Source organism: Arachis stenosperma, chromosome 3, assembly GCF_014773155.1.
Source record: "Arachis stenosperma cultivar V10309 chromosome 3, arast.V10309.gnm1.PFL2, whole genome shotgun sequence".
NCBI classification, from domain to species: domain Eukaryota; kingdom Viridiplantae; phylum Streptophyta; class Magnoliopsida; order Fabales; family Fabaceae; genus Arachis; species Arachis stenosperma.
The window spans coordinates 81,057,513-81,071,232 of NC_080379.1; the positions used below are offsets into that span (position 1 = coordinate 81,057,513).

At 39.7% G+C, this 13,720-nt stretch overlaps 1 non-coding gene across 1 annotated transcript; it reads left to right on the forward strand.

The window, feature by feature from the left end:
• The first annotated feature begins 9,101 nt into the window (after window positions 1-9,101).
• LOC130971899 (small nucleolar RNA R71) lies at window positions 9,102-9,205 on the forward strand. Its single transcript, XR_009083102.1, has one exon. It is a non-coding gene; the product is annotated as a small nucleolar RNA R71 (small nucleolar RNA).
• The last annotated feature ends 4,515 nt before the right edge of the window (window positions 9,206-13,720 follow it).

Here is a 13,720-nt window from a genome sequence, read left to right on the forward strand (position 1 = left end):
TCTTTCTGCTGTGTTCCCTTTGAGTCAAAATACATAGTGTCTTCAATTGTTGATTCATGTCCTGCATAATCCTCAAAGTTGCTTGCTTCTCAAGCTCTTAATTATATGGTCAGTAAGCATAATACTGAGTGTGGCTCCTGGATTGATTTTGGTGTGTGAACACCAAACTTAATTGTTTTGCCACTGTCCCAGATGTAACAAGTTAACCATATTTGAAACCATGTGTTCTTGCTAAAGGTTAATGGAATAAAAGCTAGAAACCAATTCAACAGTTGAATAATGTGTTTGATTACTTGGAGCTAGAATCATGCAAGAGGTGAGAATGTATTAAATGATCTTTTTGGTGGAACACCAAACTTAGAAGTTTTCATTCTCCCTCAAATTGTTTTGGTGTGCAACACCAAACTTAGCTCCTTGCAATCCACACCAATTACTCAACATTTTTATTGAAAAGCTATGAAAAGAAACTACCTCAGGTTGGGTTGCCTCCCAACAAGCGCTCTTTTATTGTCATTAGCTTGACATCTTCATTTTTGTTTATCATGGAGGTCGAAAATCACAGTGCCTTAGCTTGTCTGTCTTCACTATGAACTTCCTTCCGGTTTCCTCTTTGATGACTTCTATAGATTCTTGTGGAAGAATCTTAGTTACAGTGTAGTGATCATACAACTGTGGGGATACCTTCACGGTTTGACCATTGATCATTACTCGATCCCCTAGTGAAAACCCTCCAGTGGGGGTTTTCTGCTTGTCTTTAGTTCTCTCATCTGCCTCTTTTTGAAGGAATTCTTTGTTGTGTCTTTCTTGGCTGGTACTTCCTTTCTCATTGTCTTCTATGATCCCTTTCCATCCTTCCTTCTTTGTAGCATCTTCATTATTGGTTGGTTTATCTTTACTGGCTTTGAAGAAAGTATTTGGTTTCTTCTCACCCATTTCTGCAAGGTGCTTTGCCAATTGAGCTATCCGCTCCTCAATTCCTCTTATTAACATCTCTTGGTTCCTTGTTGTTTCTTCTTGATGTTTCATCATTCTCTCCATTAGGATCTCCAAGTTTGTGATTCTCTGAGAGTCTTGTGAGGTTGGTTGGTTATGACATGTTGAAGGTAGGAAGGGTGGGTGTGGTGGTGGAATGTAGTGGTTGTTATTGTTGTAATGGTATTTTTGATGATTTATGAAGTTCGGGTTGTTGTAATGGAATTCTCTTGGTCTGTGATTTTGGTACTCACTCCTTCTCCAGTTGAGATGGGTTTGGGAGTGTCTGTGTTGTAGGTATTGGCTTTGGGTGGTATTGGTGGGTGGGGGATGTTGATTGGTTGTGGTCATGGAATTGTCCTGGTGAAAACTTCCTTGTTCTTGATGTTGAGGCTCCCTCATTCTCAGATAAGAGTGAGGTCTCCATGGTGGAAATTTGGCACTCACTGCAGCAGACAACTCTATGTTTTGCGGTGGTTGATGGTGCATTTGTTTGTTTTGGTCTTTGAACGCATTCACCCCTTCAATATTTGCCACTTCTTCCTCGGAGATTGCACTGTGTGTTTTCTCAGATGGATGTTGGTTGTTGACTCCTTTGTCATTGAAGTCTGTAACTCCTTGAGCATTTGTTGTTGTTTTGAGTAAGCCATCTGAGAAGTAGTCCACTGCTTTTCTTGTTTCTGGGGTCAACCCTTCATAGAAAACCCGGAAGCCCACTTTATCAGTTGCTCTCTTGTATCTTTCCCAGGCCTTGAAGAGTGGTTCTTCATCCCCTTGTATGAATAGATGTTCCTCCTCTTTTAGCTGGATGATCTGTTTGGATGAGGCGAATTTGGCCAGAAATTTGGTGACCAAATCATCCCAACTAGTAATACTTCCTTGGGGAAAAGTTTTAAACCATTGTGCAGCTTCACCCTTCAATGAGAAGGGAAATAACAGAATCTTATAAGTGTCACGATCTGAACCATCGGTTCTGACTGCATTGCATGTCTTTAGAAAAGTGGTTATGTGCTGCTGAGGATCTTCTGATGGACTTCCGTCAAAAGAGCAATTGTTCTTTATGAGTGTAATGAGGGGTGGCTTCATGTCATGATACCCTTTGTCTGTAGAGACTTGATTCCCTGTGATATGCAAACAATCAGGATGACCAAACAACAACACGCTTGAGAATTTAAGTGCAGTTATTTGAGATAAATTGTTAGTGAGTTAGTAGAGGCAATTTCTCGAACAGTTAGTGTGTTAGTGAGAGTTAGAATAACAGAAAAGAAAAAATGCTTAATCTAGACCTCCACTTCACTTAATCATTGTCAATCTATTTCAATCCCCGGCAACGGCGCCAAAAACTTGATGTGTGGAAAACGATCCAACACAAAACTCACCGGCAAGTGTACCGGGTCGCATCAAGTAATAATAACTCACATGAGTGAGGTCGATCCCACAGGGATTGAAGGATTGAGCAATTTTAGTTTAGTGAGTGATTTAGTCAAGCGAATCAAGTTTTGGTTGAGTGATTTGTGTTTAACAGAAATTAAATGACAGTAAATGTAAAGGGGGAAGGGAGAAATGCAGTAAATTGAAGAACAGAATTGTAAATGTGCAGAATCTTAAATAGCAAGAAAGTAAATGACTGAAACTTAAAGTGCAAGAAACTTAAATTGCAGTAACTTAAATGGCAAGAAAGATAAATTGCTAGAAAGTAAAAGGGAATTGAGGAATGGGATTGTAAGAGCTAAACAAAGAAGAAGTAAATTGCAGTAAATGGTTGAGCAGAAAGTAAATCAGCAACAATTAGCATTCAAACTGAATTTAAATGAAATATAGCAAAGGTTCACAGAAGAACCAAAAGTGAAATTGTGATCTCAGGATTCCAAGGGCTTAGGTAGCAGATCCTAAAACCCAATTTCCTTCCCAGATCTGAATTAACTAAGCAATTGACAGAAAATTAAAGAAGAAACAATTGAAGAACAGAATTTGAATTCAATTATGCAGAAAACAAAGTGCAAAGAGCTTGAATGGGAATTGGGACAGAATTTCCCCAATTTCACACACCCAATACTTAGAAAACAGAAGAGTAGAATTGCCCAAGTGAATTGAGGAAGGAGATCAATCAATTCTCCCTTGATCCTCTTGGTGCTCGGACAAATCTCTCAAGAAAGCTCAAAGATAAAATTCAAAAGCTCAAAATGAAAGCAAAAATTCAAAGCTCAAAGTAAAGGTAGCTAAAGGTCCTAATTACATCAAACTAAGTCCTATTTATACACTTTCTATTCTTGGATAATGGGATTTGGATGGGCTTTTGGATTGGTGAAGAAATGAATTCAAATGAATTTTTAATTTGAATTTTGGCCCAAAAACCACTCCCAGGAGGCTGCCCTGCCCTTGTGGAGGGCAGGGCAGAAAATTGATGCATGGTGGTGTGATTTGGTGCGGCCTTGGTGCTGCGTGGTGCGCGTTTGGCACGAGTTTGGTGCGCCAGAGGCTGCCCTGCCCGCGCCAAGGGCGGGGCAGAAAATGTTGATGCGCCAGATTTGAGGAGCGCGCGTGCGCGCGATGCACGTTGGTGCGTGGGACGCTGCCCTGCCCGCGCCAAGGGCAGGGCAGGAAGTTTGATGCGCCAGATTGAGGAGCGTTGCGCGCGGTTGGTGCGCAAGGAACAAACTTGGTGCGCCAGCTTTTGAATTTTGGTGCGCCAGCTTCAAATGCTGCCCTGCCCGCGCCAAGGGCAGGGCAGAGTTGCCATATTGCACGCCCGTGTTCGAACCTGGGCGGACGCACGCTTCTCATTTTTTTGCTTGGTTTCTTGGCACGGCAATCAACCTTAGAGCTTGGCTTCCTCATGGTTCCTTGTTCGAACCTTGTAGCTTGCATGGGTGACCTTTTCTCTTTGATTTTCTTCCTTATGGAGCCCGATTCTGCCCTCCACAAGGGCAGGGCAGAGTTTGCTTTCTCTCGGCTCCAAGGCACCATTTTGTGCTCTGCCCTTGGAGTGGGCAGGGCAGAGTTGCTTATTCTTGTTGGGTCACCTAATGTTGCCCTCCTAGAGGGCAGTCTGCCCTTGTGGAGGGCAATGTTGCTTCTCCCTTAGCATGCGGCACGCTCTTTCTTGATTCGGCCACGCTTTCCTTTTCTTGGCTACACTTCTTAGGCCACGCTTTTCATTTTCTTTTCTTTTCTTCACCTACAATAAACCAAAACAACCACTCAAAGTATCACTAAATTCAAGAGGCTTATAAATCAATTAAAATTCAATTAAAATGAGCTCAAACCTCAATGATTAACATTAAATTCATGGTGGTTGCTTGATTTAAAGAAGTTATGCATTTTCACTCCAAATCACTAACTTAGGATGCAAGAAAGTGCATAAATGCTAACAAAACAAGTGAAATTAGCTTGAAAAATGGGTATATGATGACTTGTCATCAAAAGGCAAAAAATGTTCAATCAAATCATTAATTGTTAGTAAGTATCTTTGAAAAAGGAAAGAAATTGATTTTGAAAACATTTGATTGAAAAGATATGATTTGAAAAAGATTTGATTTTGAAAAGCTTTGAAAACTTGAAAAAAATTGATTTGAAAACAAAATCTTCCCCCTAGCACCATCCTGGCGTTAAACGCCCAGAATGGTATACATTCTGGCGTTTAACGCCCAAAATGCTACCTCTTTGGGCGTTAAACGCCCAACCAGGTACCCTGGCTGGCGTTTAAACGCCAGTCTTCCTTCTTCACTGGGCATTTTTGAATGCTCAGCTTTTTCTGTATAACTCCTCTGCAGCATGTTCTGAATCTTCAATTCTTTGTATCATTGACTTGAAAAGACACAAATTAAAAGTATTTTTGGATTTTTAATAATCAAAATGCAATAAGAATCAAATAACAATGCATGCAAGACACCAAACTTAGCAGTTTGTATACTACTAACACTATATGAGACACATAAACACTCAAGCCAAAAGAATTCAAAGATCAAAACAAAGAAATATATGCATGGATTCGAAAAATATAACAAAAACATGCATTTGACACCAAACTTAAGATGAGACTCTAGACTCAAACAAGAAATATTTTTGGATTTTATGATTTTATTTTTTTTGATTTTTTTTTTTTTGTGTTTTTCGAAAATTAAGTGAGAAAAGATATCAAAATTCTTAATGAGAATTCCAGGAATCAGTGCAATGCTAGTCTAAGACTCCGGTCCAGGAATTAGACATGGCTTCACAGCCAGCCAAGCTTTCAAAGAAAGCTTCGGTCCAAAACACTAGACATGACCAAAGGTCAGCCAAGCCTTGGCAGATCACTGCTCCAAAAGCAAAATTGATGAAAATCAACAAGCTCTTGTGGTGATAGGTTGAAACCTCGGTCCAATCAGATTAGACATGGCTTCTCAGCCAGCCAGATTTCAACAAATCATCATGAAACTCTAGAATTCATCTTCAAGAATTTCGAAAAAAAATAAATACCTAATCTAAGCAACAAGATGAACCGTCAGTTGTCCAAACTAGAACAATCCCAGGCATTGTTACCAAAAGCTTGCTCAAAACTTGAACAATCCCCGGCAACGGCGCCAAAAACTTGGTGCTTGTTGCCGGATCAGAAATTTGGCACTGATGTTACCGGACAAAAAGCTTGCTCAAAACTTGAACAATCCCCGGCAACGGCGCCAAAAACTTGGTGGGCGAAATTGTGAACAATACTTTTCACAACTCTCATAATCCCTGGTCATGAACTCCAAAAGACTTGGTGGTTCAATTCCATGGCATTACACAACTTCGCACAACTAACCAGCAAGTGCACTGGGTCGTCCAAGTAATACCTTACGTGAGTAAGGGTCGATCCCACGGAGATTGTCAGCATTGAAGCAAGCTATGGTCATCTTGTAAATCTTAGTCAGGCAAACTCAAATGTATATGGTAATGAACGAAAATAACATAAAAGATAAAGATAGTGATACTTATGTATATCATTGGTGTAAGAGCTTCAGACAAGCGTATGAAGATGCCTTCCCTTCCGTCTCTCTGCTTTCCTACTGCCTTCATCCAATCCTTCTTACTCCTTTCCATGGCAAGCTCGTGTAGGGTTTCACTGTTGTCAGCAGCTACCTCCCATCCTCTCAGTGAAAATACGTCCCTGATGCTCTGTCACAGCATAGGCTAATCATCTGTCGGTTCTCGTTCAGGCCGGAATAATATCCATTGATACTTTTGCGTCTGTCACTAACGCCCTAGCCTGCTAGGAGTTTGAAGCACGTCACAGTCATTCAATCATTGAATCCTACTCAGAATACCACAGACAAGGTTAGACCTTCCGGATTCTCTTGAATGCCGCCATCAGTTCTTGCATATACCACGAAGACTCTGATCTCACGGAATGGCTGGCTCGTTTGTCAGGCGAGCACTCGGTTGTCAGGCGATCAACCATGCATCGTGTTATCAGGAATCCAAGAGATATTCACTAAGCCTCAGATGCTTGTAGAACAAGAGTGGTTGTCAGTCACCTTGTTCATGGGTGAGAATGGTGATGGGCGTCAATCATCACCTTCATCAAGTTGAAGAACAAGTGATATCTTGGACAAAGAACAAGCGGAATTGAATAGAAGAACAATAGTAATTGCATTAATACTCGAGGTACAGCAGAGCTCCACACCTTAATCTATGGTGTGTAGAAACTCCACCGTTGAAAATACATAAGCATAAGGTCTAGGCATGGCCGAATGGCCAGCCTCCCAATGATCTAAGATAGCATAAAACGAAGATAGCTACCAAAGTCTCTTTTGATTACAATAGTAAAAGGTCCTACTTATAGATAACTAGTAGCCTAAGGTGTACAAAGATGAGTAAATGACATAAAAATCCACTTTCGGGCCCACTTGGTGTGTGCTTGGGCTGAGCAATGAAGCATTTTCGTGTAGAGACTCTCCTTGGAGTTAAACGCCAGCTTTAGTGCCAGTTTGGGCGTTTAACTCCCAATTAGGTGCCAGTTCCGGCGTTTAACGCTGGAATTTCTTGAGGTGACTTTGAACGCCGGTTTGGGCCATCAAATCTTGGGCAAAGTATGGACTATTATATATTGCTGGAAAGCCCAGGATGTCTACTTTCCAACGCCGTTGAGAGCGCGCCAATTGGGCTTCTGTAGCTCCAGAAAATCCACTTCGAGTGCAGGGAGGTCAGAATCCAACAGCATCTGCAGTCCTTTTGAGTCTCTGGATCAGATTTTTGCTCAGATCCCTCAATTTCAGCCAGAAAATACCTGAAATCACAGAAAAACACACAAACTCATAGTAAAGTCCAGAAAAGTGAATTTTAATTAAAAACTAATAAAAATATACTAAAAACTAACTAGATCATACTAAAAACATACTAAAAACAATGCCAAAAAGCATACAAATTATCCGCTCATCAGCCTCCCAACAAGCGCTTCTTTAATGTCAATAGCTTGACAGTGGCTCCCATGGAGCCACAAGGTGATCAGGTCAATGTTGTATAGTTGCCAACACCAAACTTAGAGTTTGGATATGGGGTTTTAACACCAAAGTTAGAGTTTGGTTGTGGCCTCACAACACCAAACTTAGAGTTTGATTGTGTGGGCTCTTCTTGACTCTGAACTGAGAGAAGCTCTTCATGATTACTCTCTTTTGTCACAGAGGGATGGCCATGTGCCTTAAACACAAGGTAGTCCCCATTCAATTGAAGGGCTAATTCACCTCTGTTGACATCTATCACAGCTCCTGTTGTGGCAAGGAAAGGTCTTACAAGGATGATGCATTCATCCTCTTCCTTCCTAGTGTCTAAGATTATGAAATCAGCAAGGATGTAAAGGCCTTCAACCTTTACTAGCACGTCCTCTACTATTCCATAAGCCTGTCTCAATGACTTGTCTGCCAGTTGTAATGAGAACAAGGCAGGTTGTACCTCAATGATCCCCAGCTTCTCCATTACAGAGAGTGGCATAAGATTTATCCCTGACCCCAGATCACACAGAGCTTTTTCAAAGATCATGGTGCCTATGGTACAAGGTATTAAGAACTTGCCAGGGTCTTGCTTCTTTTGAGGTAGAATTTTCTGAATCCAAGTATCCAGAGGTTCACTTTCCCAAGTCTCATTACCAAACAACTTGGCATTCAGCTTCATGATAGCTCCTAAATATTGAGCAACTTGCTCTCCAGTTACATCTTCATCCTCTTCAGAGGATGAATAGTCTTCAGAGCTCATGAATGGTAGAAGGAGATTTAATGGAATCTCTATGGTCTCTATATGAGCCTCAGATTCTTTTGGATCCTTAATAGGAAACTCCTTCTTGCTTGAGGGACGTCCCAAGAGGTCTTTCTCACTAGGATTTTCGTCCTCCTCCTCCCCTATGCATTCGGCCATATTGACTATGTCAATGGCTTTGCACTCTCCTTTTGGATTCTCTTCTGTATTGCTTGGGAGAATACTGGGAGGAGTTTCAATGACTTTCTTACTCAGCTGGCCCACTTGTGCCTCCAGATTTCTAATGGAGGATCTTGTTTCACTCATGAAACTGAAAGTGGCCTTTGACAGATCAGAGACTACATTGGCTAAATTAGAGGTGTTTTGTTCAGAATTCTCTGTCTGTTGCTGAGAAGATGATGGATATGGCTTGCTATTGTTCAGCCTGTTGCGTCCACCATTGTTAAAGCCTTTGTTGAGGCTTTTGTTGATCCTTCCATGAGAAATTTGGATGATTTCTCCATGATGAGTTATAGGTGTTTCCATAAAGTTCACCCATGTAATTAACCTCTGCCATGGCAGGGTTCTCAAGATCATAAGCTTCTTCAGAAGCTGCCTCTCTAGTACTGTTGGATGCATGTTACCATCCATTCAGATTTTGAGAGATCATGTTGACCTGTTGAGTCAACACTTTGTTCTGAGCCAATATGGCATTCAGAGTATCAATTTCAAGAACTTCTTTCTTCTGAGGTATCCCATTGTTCACGGAATTCCTCTCAGAAGTGTTCATAAACTGGTTATTTGCAACCATGTCAATGAGTTCTTGAGCCTCTTCAGGCATTTTCTTCAGGTGAATGGATCCACCTGCAGAATGGTCCAATGACATTTTCGAAAATTCAGAGAGACCATAATAAAATATATCTAATATGGTCCATTCTGAAAACATGTCAGATGGACATCTTTTGGTCAGCTGCTTGTATCTTTCCCAAGCTTCATAGAGGGATTCACCATCTTTTTGTTTGAAGTTTTGAACATCCACTCTCAGCTTGTTCAGCTTTTGAGGAGGAAAGAATTTATCCAAGAAGGCTGTAACCAGCTTATCCCATGAGTCCAGGCTATCCTTGGGTTGTGAATCCAACCATATTCTAGCTCTGTCTCTTACAGCAAAAGGGAAAAGCATGAGTCTGTAGACTTCAAGATCAACTCCATTCGTCTTTACAGTCTCACAGATCTGCAAGAACTCAGTTAAAAACTGATAAGGGTCTTCAGATGGAAGTCCATAAAACTTGCAGTTTTGTTTCATTAAGGCAACTAGCTGAGGTTTCAGCTCAAAGTTGTTGGCTCCAATGGCAGGAATGGAGATGCTTCTTCCATCAAACTTGGACGTTGGCTTTGTGAAGTCACCAAGCATTCTCCTTGCATTATTATTATTTTCGGCTGCCATCTCCTTCTCTTGTTCGGAAATTTCTGAAAGGTTGTTTCTGGATTGTTGTAATTTAGCTTCTCTTAATTTTCTCTTCAAAGTCCTTTCAGGTTCTGGATCAATTTCAACAAGAGTGCCTTTGTCCCTGTTCCTGCTCATATGAAAGAGAAGAAAACAAGAAAAGAAAGAGGAATCCTCTATGTCACAGTATAGAGATTCCTTTATGTTAGTAGAAAAAGAAGGGAGTAGAAGAATGAAGAAGAATGGATTCGGATTTATGGATGAAGAGAGGTGAAGAGAAGTGTTAGTAAACAAATAATTAAATAGAAGAAGAAAAGAGAAAGAGAATTTCGAAAATAATTTTAAAAAGGGGTTAGTGATTTTCGAAAATTAGAGATAAATATAATTGAAATTAAAATTATTAATTAATTAAAAAGAATTTTTGAAAAAGAAAGAGGTATTTTCGAAAATTAGAGAGGGAGAAGTAGTTAGGTGGTTTTGAAAAAGATAAGAAACAAACAAAAAGTTAGTTAGTTGATTGAAAAAGATTTGAAATTAAAATTTAAAAAGATAAGAAGATAAGAAGTTAGATAAGATATTTTGAATTCAAATTTTGAAAAAGATAAAATTTTGAGAAGGATAAGATAAAAAGATAAGATAAAAGTTTTAAGAAAAAGATATTTTGAAAAAGATTTAATTTTTAAAATGACTTAACTAACAAGAAACTACAAGATAAGATTCTAGAATTTACAGATTGAACCTTTCTTAACAAGAAAGTAACAAACTTCAAATTTTTGAACCAATCACATTAATTGTTAGCTAATTTTCGAAAATTAGATATAAAAGCTAAGAAAAAGATTTTTGAAAAATAATTTTTAAAATTTTCGAAAATAATAAAAAAATGAAAAAGATATGATTTTTGAAAAATATTTTGAAAAGATAAGATTTTTAAAATTGAAATTTTGACTTGACTTGTAAGAAACAACTAATTTTAAAAAATTTTTGACCAAGTCAACCCAAAATTTCGAAAATTTGGAGGGAAATAAGGAAAAGATATTTTTTTGATTTTTGAATTTTTAATTATGAGAGAGAAAAACAACAAAAAATACTCAATGCATGAAATTTTTAGATCAAAACTATGAATGCATGCAAGAATGCTATGAATGTCAAGATGAACACCAAGAACACTTTGAAGATCATGATGAACATCAAGAACATAATTTTGAAAAATTTTTTATGCAAAGAAAATATGCAAGACACCAAACTTAGAAGTCTTTAATGCATGGACTCTAACAAACGAAAAATGCATATGCAAAACAACAAAAAACACAAAACAAGAACAACTTGAAGATCATGAAGAACAGCATTTACATGTCCTTCTGGAGTATTTGCCTACAGAAGGATGCCTTTTGGTCTGTGTAATGCACCTGCAACCTTTCAGAGGTGCATGCTCTCTATCTTCTCAGATATGGTAGAGAAATTTCTGGAAGTCTTCATGGATGACTTTTCAGTATTTGGAGACTCATTCAGCTCCTGCCTTAACCATCTAGCACTTGTTCTGAAAAGATGCCAAGAGACCAACCTAGTTTTAAACTGGGAAAAATGTCACTTTATGGTGACTGAAGGAATTGTCCTTGGGCATAAAATTTCAAACAAAGGAATAGAGGTGGATCAAGCTAAAGTTGAAGTAATTGAAAAATTACCACCACCTACCAATGTTAAGGCAATCAGAAGCTTTCTGGGGCATGCAGGATTCTATAAAAGGTTCATAAAGGATTTTTCAAAAATTGCCAAACCTCTGAGTAATCTGCTAGCTGCTGACACTCCATTTATTTTTGATAATGAGTGTCTGCAGGCGTTTGAAACTTTGAAAGCTAAGCTGGTGGTGGACGAAATTGTGATCCATATTCTTTGTATTTGTATGAAATCATTATTATGGCACCGGTTGAATTCACAACTCCGTTCAACTAACCAGCAAGTGTACTGGGTCGTCCAAGTAATAAACCTTACGTGAGTAAGGGTCGATCCCACAGAGATTGTTGGTATTAAGCAAGCTATGGTCACCTTGTAAATCTCAGTTAGGTAGATTAAATTTGTTTATGGTTTCAAAAATAGAAATAAGAAAATAGAAATAATAAAAAGGATAGAATACTTATGCAGATTCATTGGTAGGAATTTCAGATAAGCGAATGGAGATACTGTATGGCTCAAGAACGCTTACTTTCCTATTGCTTCAACTCAATCCTTCTTACTCTTTTCCATAGCAAGCTGTGTATAGGGGTTCACTGTTCGACGATGGCTACTTTGTATCCTCTCTGGAAAATGGTCCTCTGCGCTGTCACTCTCATGGCTAATCGTCTGGAGGCATCACACTGGCCGAAGGCTACATCCCATCCTCGCAGTGAAAACTACGCTCACGCGCTCTGTCACAGCACGGCTAATCACTGGTTGGTTCCCGCTCCTGCTGGAATAAAATCCCTTGATTCTTTTGCGTCTGTCACTAACGCCCAGCACTTGCGAGTCTGAAGCACGTCACAGTCATTCATTACCGGAATCCTACTCGGAATACCACAGACAAGGTTAGACTTTCCGGATTCCCAGGATCCTACTCGGAATACCACAGACAAGGTTAGACTTTCCGGATCCTCATGAATGCCGCCATCTATCTAGCTTATACCACGAAGATTCTGTTGGGGAATCTAAGAGATACACATTCAAGCTCGGTTGCATGTAGAACGGAGGTGGTTGTCAATCACGCGCGTTCATAGGTGAGAATGATGATGAGCGTCACATAATTATCACATTCATCATGTTCTTGGGTGCGAATGAATATCTTGGAATAAGAATAAGAGAGAATTGAATAAAAAGTAATAGTAATTTGTATTGAAACTTGAGGTACAGCAGAGCTCCACACCCTTAATCTATGGTGTGCAGAAACTCCACCGTTGAAAATACATAAGTAAAAGGTTCAGGCATGGCCGAATGGCCAGCCCCCCTAAAACGTGATCAATAGCCTCTTAGGATGAAGAATAAAACAAAACTGAGACCAAAGATGAAACGTGGTCAAAAGACATCTAATACAATAGTTAAATGTTCTATTTATAATAAACTAGCTCCTAGGGTTTACATGAGTAAGTAATTGATGCATAAATCCACTTCCGGGGCCCACTTGGTGTATGCTTGGGCTGAGCTTGATCAATCCATGAGCTGAGGCTTCTCTTGGAGTTGAACTCCGAGTTATGACGTGTTTTGGGCGTTCAACTCCGGATCATGACGTTTTTCTGGCGTTTAACTCCAGACAGCAGCATGTACTTGGCGTTCAACGCCAAGTTACGTCATCAATTTCCAAATAAAGTATAAACTATTATATATTGCTGGAAATCTCTGGATGTCTACTTTCCAACGCCGTTGAGAGCGCGCCAATTGGAGTTCTGTAGCTCCAGAAAATCCATTTCGAGTGCAGGGAGGTCAGATTCCAACAGCATCAGCAGTCCTTTTGTCAGCCTTTTTCAGAGTTTTGCTCAAGTCCCTCTTAGGATGAAGAATAAAACAAAACTGAGACCAAAGATGAAACGTGGTCAAAAGACATCTAATACAATAGTTAAATGTTCTATTTATAATAAACTAGCTCCTACGGTTTACATGAGTAAGTAATTGATGCATAAATCCACTTCCGGGGCCCACTTGGTGTATGCTTGGGCTGAGCTTGATCAATCCACGAGCTGAGGCTTCTCTTGGAGTTGAACTCCGAGTTATGACGTGTTTTGGGCGTTCAACTCCGGATCATGACGTTTTTCTGGCGTTTAACTCCAGACAGCAGCATGTACTTGGCGTTCAACGCCAAGTTACGTCGTCAATTTCCGAATAAAGTATGGACTATTATATATTGCTGGAAAGCTCTGGATGTCTACTTTCAAACGCCGTTGAGAGCGCGCCAATTGGAGTTCTGTAGCTCCAGAAAATCCGTTTCGAGTGCAGGGAGGTCAGATTCCAACAGCATCAGCAGTCCTTTTGTCAGCCTTTTTCAGAGTTTTGCTCAAGTCCCTCAATTTCAGCCAGAATTTACCTGAAATCACAGAAAAACACACAAACTCATAGTAAAGTCCAGAAATGTGAATTTAACATAAAAACTAATGAAAA